We start from the raw sequence: 14,758 nt of genomic DNA, 5'->3' as shown, positions 1-14,758 counted from the left end.
TCACTCCCATTGATAACACCATGTCTGTTTATAATGCTCAGCCTTTAATCACACCAAGGACTTGGTGGTGCGATCTTTCTTTTCTGCATCTTCAGCAGCTATGGCTAATAAAGAAGTAGAGGCTACTGCAGCATCTGCATGTACAGTAGCCAGATTGCATCAATGTAAGGATTGTTCCCCCTGGGTGATGGTTGGGCTGAAAGTAGAATTGGTGGTCTTGGAGGAATTATTATTTCTGGGACTCTAGCAAATACGTGCCCATCAGTAGTACTTGGTCACCAATTGGTGTTGATCTTGGTGCTGGTAGGAATATCAGGATCCTTCTCCACAAGGGCTACTCTCCTATAATAATGGTTATCGAGTCAGTCTGGAAGCAAAATTGGTAGCCAGGGTGGGAAGGGAGAGTAAGTGCAATTCCCAGAACTCTTGAGCCAATGACCTGGGCTATCTTCTCTAGGGATCAAGGAGAGGTGGTGGTTGAGTTGTTGATAGTGGTTTGACAGGTGATGACATTTAAAAAAAATTATTAGATCCATGAACAAATGTCTGAGTAAAGTTTAGAATCTTCTCTAGCAATGCTGTCATGCCTGTGATCTCATCTACTTACATATTTCATTCAGCAATACAGCTTACAGCCCTTACATGCCTGTTCATCCTGCAAGTCTATTAGGGGACCACCCATATGTCAGGAGTCTTCCCTCATGTTCTCTATACATTGAAAGAATAGCACTGGACCCTGCAGGCTACCCACTGGTTATCCTTCATTCTCACATGATCAACCCATCTTATTTTTTGATCACATGCTTCTTTAATGGAATCCTTTATATCACCTCTCCCTCAAACTTCCTTATTTGTAATGTGCTGAATCCTGCTTGTGCCCACCATGTGCCTCAGCATTGCCCTTAGGGTGATCCTCAGTGTCAAATCTTTGGAATCTATAGTGTCCACAGCTCACAGACATACAATATCCCATATCATTGGTGTTAAAATGATGTATCTTTGTTTCAGGAGAAAGTTTGGGGTTGTTAAAAGAACTTTGCAATTTCCCAAAGTTAATCTAGCCCACTCTCCTCTGGCTACTTAACTCTGGACCCAGTTTATTGTCCTGCTTCAGGATCTACCCTTCAAGATGTATATCCTGATGAACAAACTCGATGGGTTGTCCATTCAATTGCAATCCATGGTCTGAACAATAGTCATTCTTCATCTACTTCATTTGTCCTGTGTAGATATTGAGGGCAAACTCTTTTGGGTGATCACAGACCTTATTTAGGAGGCTCTCATGTTCCCAGGGTTGATGCAGTTAGCACAATGTCATCTGCAAACAGGAGCATCTGGAGGGAGATAAGCCTCTTCCACTCTGCCTCTTCCATAGAGCCCCTCCTTGATGATGGCTAGCATCTTTGGCAACAATTGGTCTCCCCCTCCCATCTTGTGCCCCACCAGAATCTCTTCTAGAAGTCATTAATGACAGAACAAATAAATATTTATCTAGATGAAAAAGATGAAGTCAAATTCCATTAGGAATCAGGAAGATGAGCTAAGACCAGAAAACAGACCTTACTTGCCTCCGTGATCCTATTTCTATATCAAGTTATGGGTTTTTTTTCCCTAACAAAATGGAGTCTTTATGTGAATCACTAATATCATCATCTAAAAACAGTTCAATTCTTGCATAATTACAAAAAACCCTTCCAAAGAGATGAGTTCTAATACTTAAAGAAACTTTAAAGACCTTCGATTCTGTCATCAGTTGCTCCTGAAACTGGATAATCCTAAAAGCTACCATTTATATTGTGCTTTAGAGTTTGCAAAATGGTCTACAAATATTATCCTATTTGATCCTCACAGCAACCTTAGGAGGTAAGTGCTACAATTATCCCCATTTTGAGGACAAGGAAACTGAGTTAAACAGTATTTAAATGACTTTTCCAGGGACACACAGCTAATAAATATCTGAGGCAGGATCTGAATTCAAGTCTTACTGACTCCAAGTCTAGCACTCTATCTATTGAACTGCCAGCTAGGTGATGGTCATTTTGTCCAAGTGCAGTCGCTAAAGCAAACTCTGGCTATAGAACATCATCAGTCCAAATAAAACTAGCCCAAGAGAAAATAGTTTTGGTCCATATTACCCGATTCCTTATCTCCACTGACCCTGTCACTGTATGATTTGCCTGTGTAGCCCAAATACACTAATAAGCATATCTCTCAAGTCCTAACCTGTGCCTTCACACTGAACTCTCCTGTCTTGGCTTCCTCACCTGCATAAGGTTCAATGCTGGAAAGTGGGTCCCAGATAAGGAACCCAAACTCACTATCTTTAATGAGAATCATTCATTTATGTAATCAATCAAAGTGAGGAGAACTTAAGCTGGTCCTTACATTTCTACTTTTTTTCTTGTCTTGTGGCATTCGTGACCCCCCTAATGATTCATGGATGAAAAACAATTGCTCTGTATGCTCACCCTCCCTTCCTTCCCAGTGACCATCAAGTTGTTCCCTCCCAACCAGAGGGCGTTTGGCCCCTCCAAAAACAGTCAACCTTGGTTCGTGAATTACAGAGTAGCCCGAGCCAAGCAACGGCAGGAGTGAAACATCAACCTCAGTAGCCATCTTTTGCAGTTATTCAATCGTACCAAACAGGATGTAAAGATGGTGGCCTGTGACTGACAATAATCTTGAATTAGGGAGTGTTTGCCATGAGTGCACTGGCAGGTTTCATAATGGCTCTAACAGAATTCCCTGCTCACTATGTCTAAATGAACTGATATTTCAAGAAGGCAAGAAAAAAGAAAGTATAATGAGTCTCTGATGAGCTGCCTTTTCAAAAACAAAATGACACCATTCTGGCTTGAGCTGTTTGACAAACTCCAGCTCCATGTTGTGTGTCTAGTGAAGGATAGGTAGCTCCTGCTTTCTGCTACTGCGTTACCCACACTCGGACACAATCAGAAGTTGTGTTCCAGTGCACACAAAAGAATTATTAGCAGACAGATAGAATCCTAGCTACCAGTCTGGACAAAGATGGGGAACATTAGGTCAATTACATGAGTGAGCAAACTTGCTGCAATACTGGAAGATGGCTCAGTGCCAGGCACTCCTACTCCATGCATCAAGGATCTTGCTGGACAGAGAAAATGAGAAGAATGTCTTTCAGAAACCCCTGTCCCATCAACATCTGTTTTAGTGCTCTCTCCAGCAGCCTGGAGTGGATTGCTAACTTTCAAAATGAGGTCAAAATAAACAAAGAGAAAACGATATTTTGATAAACAGACCTCATTCCATCTGGTCAACAAGAAAAAAAGAGAAAAGAAGATATAGATCTGCACAAAGAGAAACAGTTGTTTGTGTGTGATGCAAGGCAACTTGGTGTTAGTGATACCTTAGTCAGGCACCCTAATTGCTTATTTGTTGAGGTTATAAATGCGGAATTGAAGGTTGGGGGAGAGAATTGTATCCACACATTTGAGTCGGTCAAAAAGCATTTATTAATTGTCTACTCTGTGTCAAAAACTGTGCTAAGTTCTGAGCACACAAACACAAGACATTCTCCACCCTCAAGTAGCTTACAATCTATATAAGCAAACTTTATACATGATTGACTGGCCACAATGTGGAAACCAGAAGAAATATAACTATTCTATGATATTCTGAGACAGCATTGTTATTAGAATGTATAAAGTGCCAGAATAAAAGATTACAGCTAGTCATGATCCTGAGATGTATTGCTCGACTGACTGCTAATCACTAGGGAGGCTAAATGACAGAGCCATTGTAACGGAATTCTCTTTTAAATTTTTCATTGAGGCTAATATGGAAATATGTTTTGCATGGCTGCACATGTATAATCTATATCAAATGGCTTGCCTTCTCAATGAAGGGGGAAAGGTTAGGGGGAAGGGAAAAATTTGGAATTCAATATTTTGTAAAATTAATATTAAAATTGTTTTACATGTAATTGGAAAAATATAAAAATTTTCAAAAATATATAAATAAAATACATTTTTTACTAAAGAAAGACTCACCAAATTTGTGAGGGGAGGGAGGGAAAACAGAAGGGGTTCCCTTCATTGACTTCATAGATTTAAAGCATCATATTGCTTGGTTTTTTATTTCTTCTTATTTGGCAGAAATGAAAAGTCCCATGCTGGAAAAGCAAATTTTCCACTTACATAATACATAAGCCATATGCAGCTCCAAAGACTAATGAGAGTTCTTAATTTTTAGCTGAATGGTAATGTCAGTAGATTCATAGATGATTATAGCCTGCTATTGATTCAATTAGTCTCTCATTTTTATCAACTTCTGGTATCACCACTATCACTCTGTGTGAGTTTTGCAGCACTCCTTCTCAAGTGCTCCTTTGACTTTGTCTCTAGGTTTGGCTCTTTCTTCTTTGGGGAGCTGGGGGCGAGGAAGGCACATAGGTGGCTGCAACAACCTCACAATTCATTTCAGTTTTCTTTTCAAATCTGAAAATCCCAAGCCTCCATCTGCTCAGTGACTCTTGACTGGAATTATCCAGTTAAAGTGATAGCCTTATATTATAGAGTGGGTGTGGAGCAGAGGAAGTGAATTACATTTACAGTGTGGATCCTCTTGCCAGGAAACATATCCAACTGGGGCTGGAAAACCAGCTCCAAAATAGTGGGCATTAATTGGCCCCTTGGCCAATGGAATCACTCTATCAGCCAATTAAAGTCCTTGGAGCGAGAGAGTACTCTCATCTGAAGCCAAAGCAGTCAGCTCCAACCCTGGTCACATACCATTTCTTTCTCCTCGCTGCCAAACCCGTGACTTTGCCCCCTTTGTCCTGTCTCCTATGGCTCAGGTTTTCTTGCTTTCGTCTGCTGGCGAAGTTGGGTAGCTTTTAAAGCGGTCCAGGACACAGCTACCCATGGGTATTAAAAAGAAGCCACAGCTAGTTTATTGAAATTCATGGAAAGTCTATGAACTTGGAGTGTGGAGTGAGGGCCCTTGAGTAGTCTGCTCTCTTCTGAAGGGACACAAACAAACAGGAGGGGCAGAGACCAGGGAGGGTGTATGACCAGTGGAAATACAATCAGGACATGGAAGTTTAGTCAACATTTTCTCTCTTGCATGAAAAGGCAATAGGGAGCCAATGGGATATAGTAGATAGAGGCCCAGTCTGGGAGACCTGGGTATAAGCCCTTCCTTGATGCATGTTAACTGAGGAAAGTCACTTGTTTAGGGGAAAATGCCTCTAAGTGAGTTATTTTTTATCTTGTGACAAATCAGGGTCCACATTAGAAAAGGAAGAAAAGAGAGCCAAAACACAAAACTTATGCATCTGAGTGAGGTTTACTGAGGGGTATTCTTTACATCTTACTGAGGGTTTTGGAAAGCTGAAGATAAACAATGGTGGAAAATTTTAAGACTACTTCAAAGTGGCCCTCATAGCTGACTGAACCATTGCCACAGATGTTAGAACAATTCATGGGGCTGAAGGGAGATGGGCAGAAACAAAGATAACTTCCTGGCCTACCCCTTTTATAAAGGAAAGGTCTCATCTCTGATATAGTAGTTCAGTTCCAAAGACTCATGATGGAAAATGCTATCCACCTCCAGAAAGAGAGCCAATGAACTCTGAATGCCGATTGAAGTGTAATTTTATCACTTTCTTTATTTTTCTTGCTTTTTTTGCAACATTGCTAATATGGAAATGTGTTTTGCATGATTTCCCATGTATGGATGATTATTATATTGCTTGTTTTCTCAATGGGCAAGGGAGGGGCTGGAAGAAGAGAAATTGAAATTCAAAAAATTTTTTTAAATGATACGTTAGTGATTTTTCACCAGTTTTCTTCACTCCCAAGGCGGTCTAAGGCGGTGATTATTAGAGAAGGGTGAAGAGAAAAGATAAGCATTAAATACTATTTACTATATACCAGATTGTGCTAAGCAAATTTCAAAAAAAAAAAATACAAATCGTTTCACATTTGATCCTCATAACAACACTAGGAGGGAAGTGCTATTATTATCCCTATTTTACAGTTAAGTAAACTGAAGCAAATAGAAGTTAAATGACTTCCCCAGGATCATATAGCTAGTAAGTATCTGAGGCCAGATTTGAATTTAAGAAGATGAGTCTTCAGCACTCTATCCATTGTGCCATCAACTGGATGCCAGGGACTATCTGATATCCTGGACCTATGCTATGGAATTTTTAAGAATTATAACTGATTGAAAGGGGGGTGGATGGAAAAAAAAGAAGTTGTTCTATGGCTGACTTTAGAAACTTCTAGTGCCTACCCTCACAGGAGCCTTCTCTCAGTGGTTTTGTCTGGAATCTAAGAAACATTCCCAGGGCCCAAGGGCTCATTCCTCTGTACTGGTGGACATTAATTACATAGAGATTCACAGGAAAAGAGGAAACAAATGTAACACACACTTGGTTTCTTCATGGATTGAATTTTATACTTCATTTAGTTCTCTTGAATCATTCTCCAGTCTCTAAAGCATGTTATGGAGTCAATAAACAGATTAACATTCACTTAGATCCTTTTGTTCTTCATATATTAGAGTTTTCTTGCATTTATGAAATGGGCCAACAGTCAACTATTGAAAACTAAAAAAGGCTATAATTCAAGTATGTGAAAACAAAAAAAAAAAGGATCTCAGCTCTGGAGCTAGAAGACATGTCCAATGGCTCCCTATCACCTCCAGAATTAAATACAAAATGCTCTGTTTAGCATTCAAACCCCTTCATAACCTAGTCTCCTCATCCCTTTCCAGTCTTCTTACCCCTTACTTCCCAATAGTCTTTGACATAGTGACACTGACCTCCTGGCCGTTCTTCAAACAAGACACTCCATCCCTCCACTCCAGGCTGTCACCGACATCTGGAATGCTCTCTCTCCTCAACTTCACCTATTGACTTCCCTGACTTCCTTTAAGTCCCAACTAAAATTCCATTTTTTTTTTTTACAGGAAGCCTTTCCGAACCCATCTCAATTCTAATGCCTTCCTTCTGTTAATTCTTTCCTATATATCCCGTATATACTTTGTTTTGTATATATTTGTTTGTGTGTTGTCTCCCCCTTTAGACTGTAAGCTCCTTGAGAACAGTGATTGTCTTTTACCTCTGTATGCCTAGTGCTTAGCACAATTCCTGGCATGTTGTTGTTTAATCGTCCAGCACCGTCCAACTCTTCGTGACCCTATAGATTTGTCCATTGGGTTTTCTTGACAAAGATATTGAAGTAGTTTGCTATTTCCTTCTCCAACGTGTCCCTATTTTACAGATGAGGAACTGAAACAAATAAGGGTTAAGTGATTTGCCCAAGGTCACACAACTAGTAAATGTCTGTGGCTGGATTTGAACTCAGATCTTCCTGTCTCTAGTCCTGGTGTTCTATCCACTGCACCACCTAGCTGTCCATCATGCTGCCAGCTGCCAGTCACATAGTAGGAGCTTAATAAATCTTTATTGATTATTGATTAGAGATAATCAATTAGTAATTAGATAATCAATTAAAGAAAACCAATCAATAATTAATATCTATCAATAATAGATTAGAGATAATCAAATTCCTCCTTCTACAAATAAGGAAACTGAGGCTAATAGAGGTAAGGTGACATGTGCAAGGTCATATAGAGTCGGGATTTAATCCCAGATCTTCAGAATCAAACTTATACATACATACTTACATACATACATACATACATACATACATACATACATACATATATACATACACACCCACCCCAAAATATCAAAGATATAGTTGAGCTTAACGTTTCTTTATTGCTGAACCAAAATTGTGAATATTAAGAGAGGGGGGTAGAAAGAGGGAAATTAAGTTATAAAGTTGCTCTGCTAGTTAAATGTCCCTATTTGATAGCTTTCAGTCAACCAGTCAGGCCTAGTGATACAGGAAGCAGTTGTCTAATTGAGTTATGATAAATTGACATAGTTCATTGATGTAATTCTTTCTGCCTAGTATAAAGTCAGGTATAATGTTAAAAAAAAAGAGAAAGATTTTTCCCACATTATTAATGACAGCTAGAATTTGTTGGATTCATTTTTGGCTTTACCCAAAAACAACCGAGTAAGCTGCAGCAACAACAATTACTACATAGTAACCCTGAATTTCCTCTTTTCAAGTCCCCTACCCCCAGCAAATAGAGTCAACTTATTTTCAAAGAATTCAATTCAGCACATTTATTAAATACCCACTGTGTACCAGGCACTGTCCTAGGTGCTAAGGATACAAACAAAAGTTTCTGCTCCAAGGAACCCAAATTCTAGTGGGTACTAAAACACATTCAAAGAGAAGTAAATAGAAGAAAAAGAGCACAAACTCAGGGTATTTGGAAGACTTGATAGAGGAGGTGATTCCTGAATTGAGCCATGAAAGAATTATCGATGGAAGAGGCACCTAGAGGGGATAAGAGAAGTTGGGATGGAAGACACCAGGGGCCTTGGCAAGAAGGGCCATGTCTTCCTCAGAGGCTGGAGTAAATGAGAAGCCTGGACAGAACTCATATGTAACCCTACTTCTGTGTCTTCATCTCAAGATAGTTGTGAATGAGGCCAACCCAGAAGCTAATCCATGCCTGGAACATGTGCTCAGTTTGGTGTCAGGCAGGCCTGGTATCTGAAATCTTTCAGTGGTAAGCATGGTGCTTGAAGCCTTCCCTTCAAATGCCCTTAATCAGGGCATCACTAGGCTATTAAGTCCTTTTGGTCCCACTGGTATCTGAACCTTGTATCATTTGGACTAACTAGGTGTGGGGCCAAAACTGGTCTATATCAACTTTTTTCCTTGTCTTTCTGTTACTTCAGGTAAATATTCTCATCACATTCATAGCTCTTAGAATTAGTAAATAGTTTTCCCATCCACCCATATGTATGCTAAGTCAATAAAGATGTTCATTGGAAGTACATAAAACTGCAAAAAAAAATCTTAGTCTTACTCAATGCCACATGCCCTACTCTTTTATTTATACTTTCGTTATTTGTTGTTCAGTCATCCAATCGTGTCCAACTCTCCATGACTCTATGGACCATAGCATTCCAGGCCCTTCTAGCCTCCACTATCTCTTAAAGTCCATCTAAGTTCACATTCATTGTTTCCATGATGCTATCTATCCATTGCATCCTTTGCCATCCCCTTTTTCTTTTGCCTTCAATCTTTCCCAACATCAGGATCTTTTCCAATGACTTCCATCTTCTTATTAAGTGGTTGAAGTATTTAAACTTCAGCTTCAGTATTTGACCTTCCAGTGAATAGCCTGAATTACCTTAAGTATTGACTGATTTTATCTTCTTGCTGTCCTAGGGACTCTCAAAAGTCTTGTCAAGCACCACAATTCAAAAGCATCGATTTCTGCAGTGCTCAACTTTCCTCATAGTCCAACTCTCATAGCTATGCATTGCTACTAGAAAAACTACAGCTTTGACTATATGGACCTTTGTCAGTAAGGTGATGTCTCTGCTTTTTAGTATGCTGTCCGAATTTGCTGTAGCTTTCCTTCCAAGAAGCAAATGTCTTTTAATTTCATGGCTGCAGTCACCATCTTCAGTGCTCTTTTTGCCCAAGAATATAAAATCTGACACTACTTCCATTTCTTCTCCTTTGCTTGTTTGCCAGGAAGTGATGGGACCAGATGCATAAATTTATATAGTTTTAACTGCATGAATCTCTGCCACTGATTTCCCTTGATGTAGCCAGCCTTGTGCATAGGCATGAATAGGCACTCACCTACTTGGATTGACTGAAGGGGACACTGGGCAGACTTCCCCTTAACTACCACTGTTCAGACTCTGCTTTCCCCCATTCCCATATCTGGCAGCTATAGGTTGACCACCTAGGTGGTTTCACTTATTCAACTCTCAACAATTTCAATTGAGGGGAATCAGATTATGGAAGTCTTACCACAGCAACATTTCAAATAGAACCTTTGGATGTCTTAGCCTTACAGACCATAAATACTTCCCTGCTGCTCAGTATTCCCCCTTTTCCATCAGCTTACCTCATGTCATCCTATGATTCCCTGTCATCAGTGGCAATGCACTGGAAATTGCAAGGATGACCATCAATTGGGGAGTAGCTGAACAAATTGTGGTATATGATTGTGATGGAATACTACCGTGCTATAAAAAATGATGAGCTCAATGATTTTAGAAAAACATGGAAAGACTTGCATGAAATAACAAACAGTGAAATGAGCAAAACCAAGAGAACATCAAGAGAACATTGTGTACAGTAATAGCAATATTGTTTTAAGAATGACTTTGAGCAAATAAGTTATTTTGTCTATTATAAATACCAAAGTAACTATAAAGGACAAATGAAGAAAGTCGTTATCTGCATCCAGAGAAAGAACTGATAAATAGAAGTCTGTATAAAACAATTTTACATATGCGTATATACCTTCTTGTGTCTAATGGTAGCCATCTTTGGGGGGGAGGGGGAAGAAGAGAAGAAAAAAGGGAAAAAAAGAAATTTACATGATAATTTTGTTGTATATTTGAAAGGAATAGACAGTTGTGCACAGTAGATCTGCAGTTTAATGTATGATCATCTTTTTTATTGTACTATGTTATGGAAATGCTTGTTTTATTCCATAAATTAAAACTAAAATTAAAAAAGCATATTGATTGAGAATTATTAGCCCCATCCTGTTGCTACTCAATGATTCAACTCATCTCATCCCTATTTCTCCCAGCCCCACTCCCCCTCCTGCCCTTTTCATTGCAAAATTTGGGTCCACCATTCCTTTGGTAAGAAGCTCACTTTCATCTTAGACCTTTTCCTCTTATAATCATTCTACCTCTTCACTCAAACATGACTTTCTTCTGAGTTCTCCTTATCTACAATTGCCTTCTCTATTCTTGGCCATCTCTTTCCCCAGTGTTACTTTGTTATAGGGTCCATCAGTGGAGTAAGTATATTCTGAGCTCTCAATTACTACTTCCAGACCTTTGCCCTGACAAAATCACTCAAAAACTCTCTTTTAAAGTTCATATCATCCAACTAGACCATACTCTTCCAGACTGTCTATCAATCTCCCATCTTTCTCCATGATTATGGGCCCTGAATCACATTCTTCCTTAAGATTTCCTCTCCATTTACATCATCCTCGGAAAATTTAATATCCACATCAGTGACCTTCTTCACAACCAATTCTTACAGTCTATTGAACTTCTTATCTCATGTGACCTTCCAGGTCTACTCAACCACAGCTACCAATTAGGGTGGTTGCACCTTATTGCTCACTGCCATTTGAAATTATTTAGCCTCCAAGAATGTGACCTCTTTTTTTACTTTTCTGCCTCCCTTCTTCCTCATATAGGTAATGTGATATTGTGAGAAAAGAGGAAAATCTGGTGTCAGATGACATGGGTTCAAATCTTAGTTCTGCTATTTATTCCTTGTAGGTAAGGAGTAACATTTACTGGAATCCTTTCCATGTAGGCTGAGCTAGTTTTCCTCAAAAAGTCAGGAAAATAATCTCAATTTGATTGGTCCAGGGGACTCAAGCATTCATGTCACTTAGGGCATAAATAGGCCAGTCCACAGTAAGCCAGTGCCTCTCAGGCTTGATGGATGTCCCACTGGTGTGAGTGTCAACACAACCTTCTGACCAAACATGTTTTCTTATGGAAACAAGAGATGCTAGGTCTATCTGAACCAGTGCTATAACCTTATTTAATACTGTTTCTGTATTTTCTGCTACTGTTAAGTATACTTCCTTTTTATTAAATGTTGGGTGATCTAGAAATGTCTCATTTGACCAGTCAGAATCAGACATGGGCTAAAACATTCCCTATGTGTCCTTTGGCAAATCACAGATTTTCTGGGCCTCAGTTCCCTCATCTGTACAACTAAAGAATTAAACTAGATCTGAGATCCCTTCTACCTCTAAATGTATGATTATATTATATGACTGCTGTTTGCCTTCTTTAAAACTTTTGATCCCTCAAGTTTTCTCTGTTCCCCCAAAGGGAGAACACTAACAATACTATTCGAACCTAACTTTCCTCCTTAATCAATACTGTATATATGGTCAAGCCTTTCAATAATGTCACTCTTATATACTTTGCCCTCACTGTTTTGTCCTGCTAACCTCAAATCTTGGGTAAATCATACCATCTTATTCCTCCTCTCTTTAGAAGCTGCCTGGTGCTGTTGGAAGAAATCATATAATTATGCCAACTAGATCCATTAGAACCCAATGCTATCTGACCTTACTTGGACCCTCAGTATGCCACAAAAATCATTTTACTCATCTCTTATTAACTATCAAACTCACCACAGTAGCTATTCCAAACTTCCTTTCTGTTCAAACCCCCAACCTCACTCGCTTCCCCTTCAACCTTCACAGATATTCACCTTGTACTTTATTGAGGTGACTGGAGCCAACATTTTTCTCATCGGATCTTCTGAGTGTCCATACTCATTTACTCCTCCTTCCAACTAATCTCAAAAGAATTGACTCTCTTCATTGTAGCTGAATCTCTACCTATTCCCTCTCATATCCTTTGTGATATTATAACATCAATCATGTATCTAATACATTTCCAATTTTTCCTCTTTATTAAGTCCCTCCTCTCACGTTACAAACATGATTAGGCCTCCCCTTCCCTAGAAAAACTTTCCCATGTTCTGCCACCCTCTTAATCAATTTCCTATATTTCTCTTCTGTTGCTTCTACAAAGTATAGCATACACTAACTTTCTCTACCTCCTTTGTATTAAGGGGCCCATTGACTCAACTTGCCCTTACAATCTGGTTTCTGTCTCTATCATTCTATGGAAATAACCCTCTTCAACAACTGCAGTTAACTCGTCACCAAATCTAATAGTCCGTTTTCTGCCCTCTTCCTCCTTTGATCTGTGTGCAGTGTTTGGTTCTTTGAATTACCACCTCCTTCTTGGAACTTTTCTTTGCCCTTGACTTCTATAATACTTTGCTCTCAAGGAATCTTCTCCTATTTCTCTAATTTTTCCTATCTCTTGCCAGGTCTTCATTTTCTTTCCATGCCTTAAACATTGGTATTTTTCAAGGTTCTGTCATAGACTCTCTTCCATTATTTCTCTCCCTTGGTGATCTCATCTATTTCCATGGTTTTGATTATCACCTCTACAAATGACTATATAGATCTCTTGACTACAAACTTCTCCCAAGTCATTCAACAAGCATTTATTAAGTACCTACTATGTGTCAGACATCGTGCTAAGCTCTGAGGATACAAAGAAAGGCAAAAATCAGCCCCCATTTTCAAGGAACTCGAGTCTAATAGAGGAGACGACATGAAAACAACTATAAAAAACAAAATGTATACAGAATAAAATATTTACATTTGCTTCTCTGGATTTCCTTACATTATCTTATACTCAATGTGTCTAAGATTGGAAATATCCTTGCCCAAAAGCTATCCCTCCCTTTATTTATATATTAATATCAATTACATCACCACCAGCCTCAGTCTCCCAGTCTCATAATCTTGAAGTCATCTCTGACTCTTTCCTTTCTCTCATTCCAAACATTAGGTCAGTCACCAAGTGCTGTCATTTCTACCTTAGGAATACATCTTACATTTGTCCCCTCATCGTTAATCCAATTACAACTGCATTAGTTCATCTCTTCTCATACAGAGTAGTATAGTAGTCCCACCTCTGGTCCTTACTTCAGTTTATCCCCTCTCCAATCAACCTTCCACACCACCACTAAAAAATAACTGTAAACAGCTTCCCAATGACTACTAAATAAAGTATGAGCTCTCATACTCATTTCTTACTTATCTTACCACGTCTGGGATGGACAGTCCTTGTGTCCTCCTACAGACACACACACACACACACACACACACACACACACACACACCCCATCACTATATGTTGAAATCCTTCAAGGCCCAACTCAAATAAAATCTCCTCCAAGAAACATTCCCTGATTACTCCTCTGCAAAATAATAATAATAATAATTTCTCATAGCACTTTGCCTGAACCTTTCCCTTGTATCATAGTTATTTGTGCACTTGACCTTGTCATTTCTATCTTTGTATTCCCCAAACCTAGCACAGTACTCAGCACACAGTAGGAGTTTAATAAACATTTACTGAATTGAGCTGCATGAAACCCTGATAGCTACTGGGAGCTGTTCACAGCTGAAGCTGCCTCTGCAAGGAGAGTAGAGTCAGTATAGGCTTGAAAGGATACTTTTATGTTCAAGCTATCTAACGTAACAAGTTATGTTTTAGCTTGGCAAAAATTCAGACCTTCTTGAACACTTAGTTTCATTGAATTCCAGTCTGACCTTAGACTATGCTTCCTGTTTGCATTTTGGATCTCTTTGCTGACCTAGCCTTAAATAACCAATGTCTCTTGCCTCAGACTCCCATTTGCTTGTATTTTGTGCTCGCTAATCTGATAACTGACTTTCATGCTCCATATGATCTCTGCCTCTCATTTAGGTTCCTACACAAACTGAGACTGGATCACTGTAGACTCTGCCTCTCTCCCGGAGAGTTCAGTCTTGACTGCACCTTCCTATCAGATCTCAGCCAAGGCCATAGAAAATTCTACACCACTGCTATTGGAAGGAACAATTGGAATAGTCTAATCTCCATCTATGTTTCACCATTAGAGATTCACTCTTTTCAGAGATTTAGAGATTTCACTCTTAACAAAGTCTTCTAAAAATTTTTGAAAAGGAGGGGCAGCTGGGTGGCCCAGTGGATAGAGCATTGGCCCTGGAGTCAGGAGAAAATGAGTTCAAATCC

Source organism: Vombatus ursinus, unplaced genomic scaffold (genome assembly GCF_900497805.2).
Source record: "Vombatus ursinus unplaced genomic scaffold, bare-nosed wombat genome assembly UNPS02000577.1, whole genome shotgun sequence".
Taxonomy (NCBI): Eukaryota; Metazoa; Chordata; class Mammalia; order Diprotodontia; family Vombatidae; genus Vombatus; species Vombatus ursinus.
Note: the sequence above shows the minus strand (reverse complement) of the source record.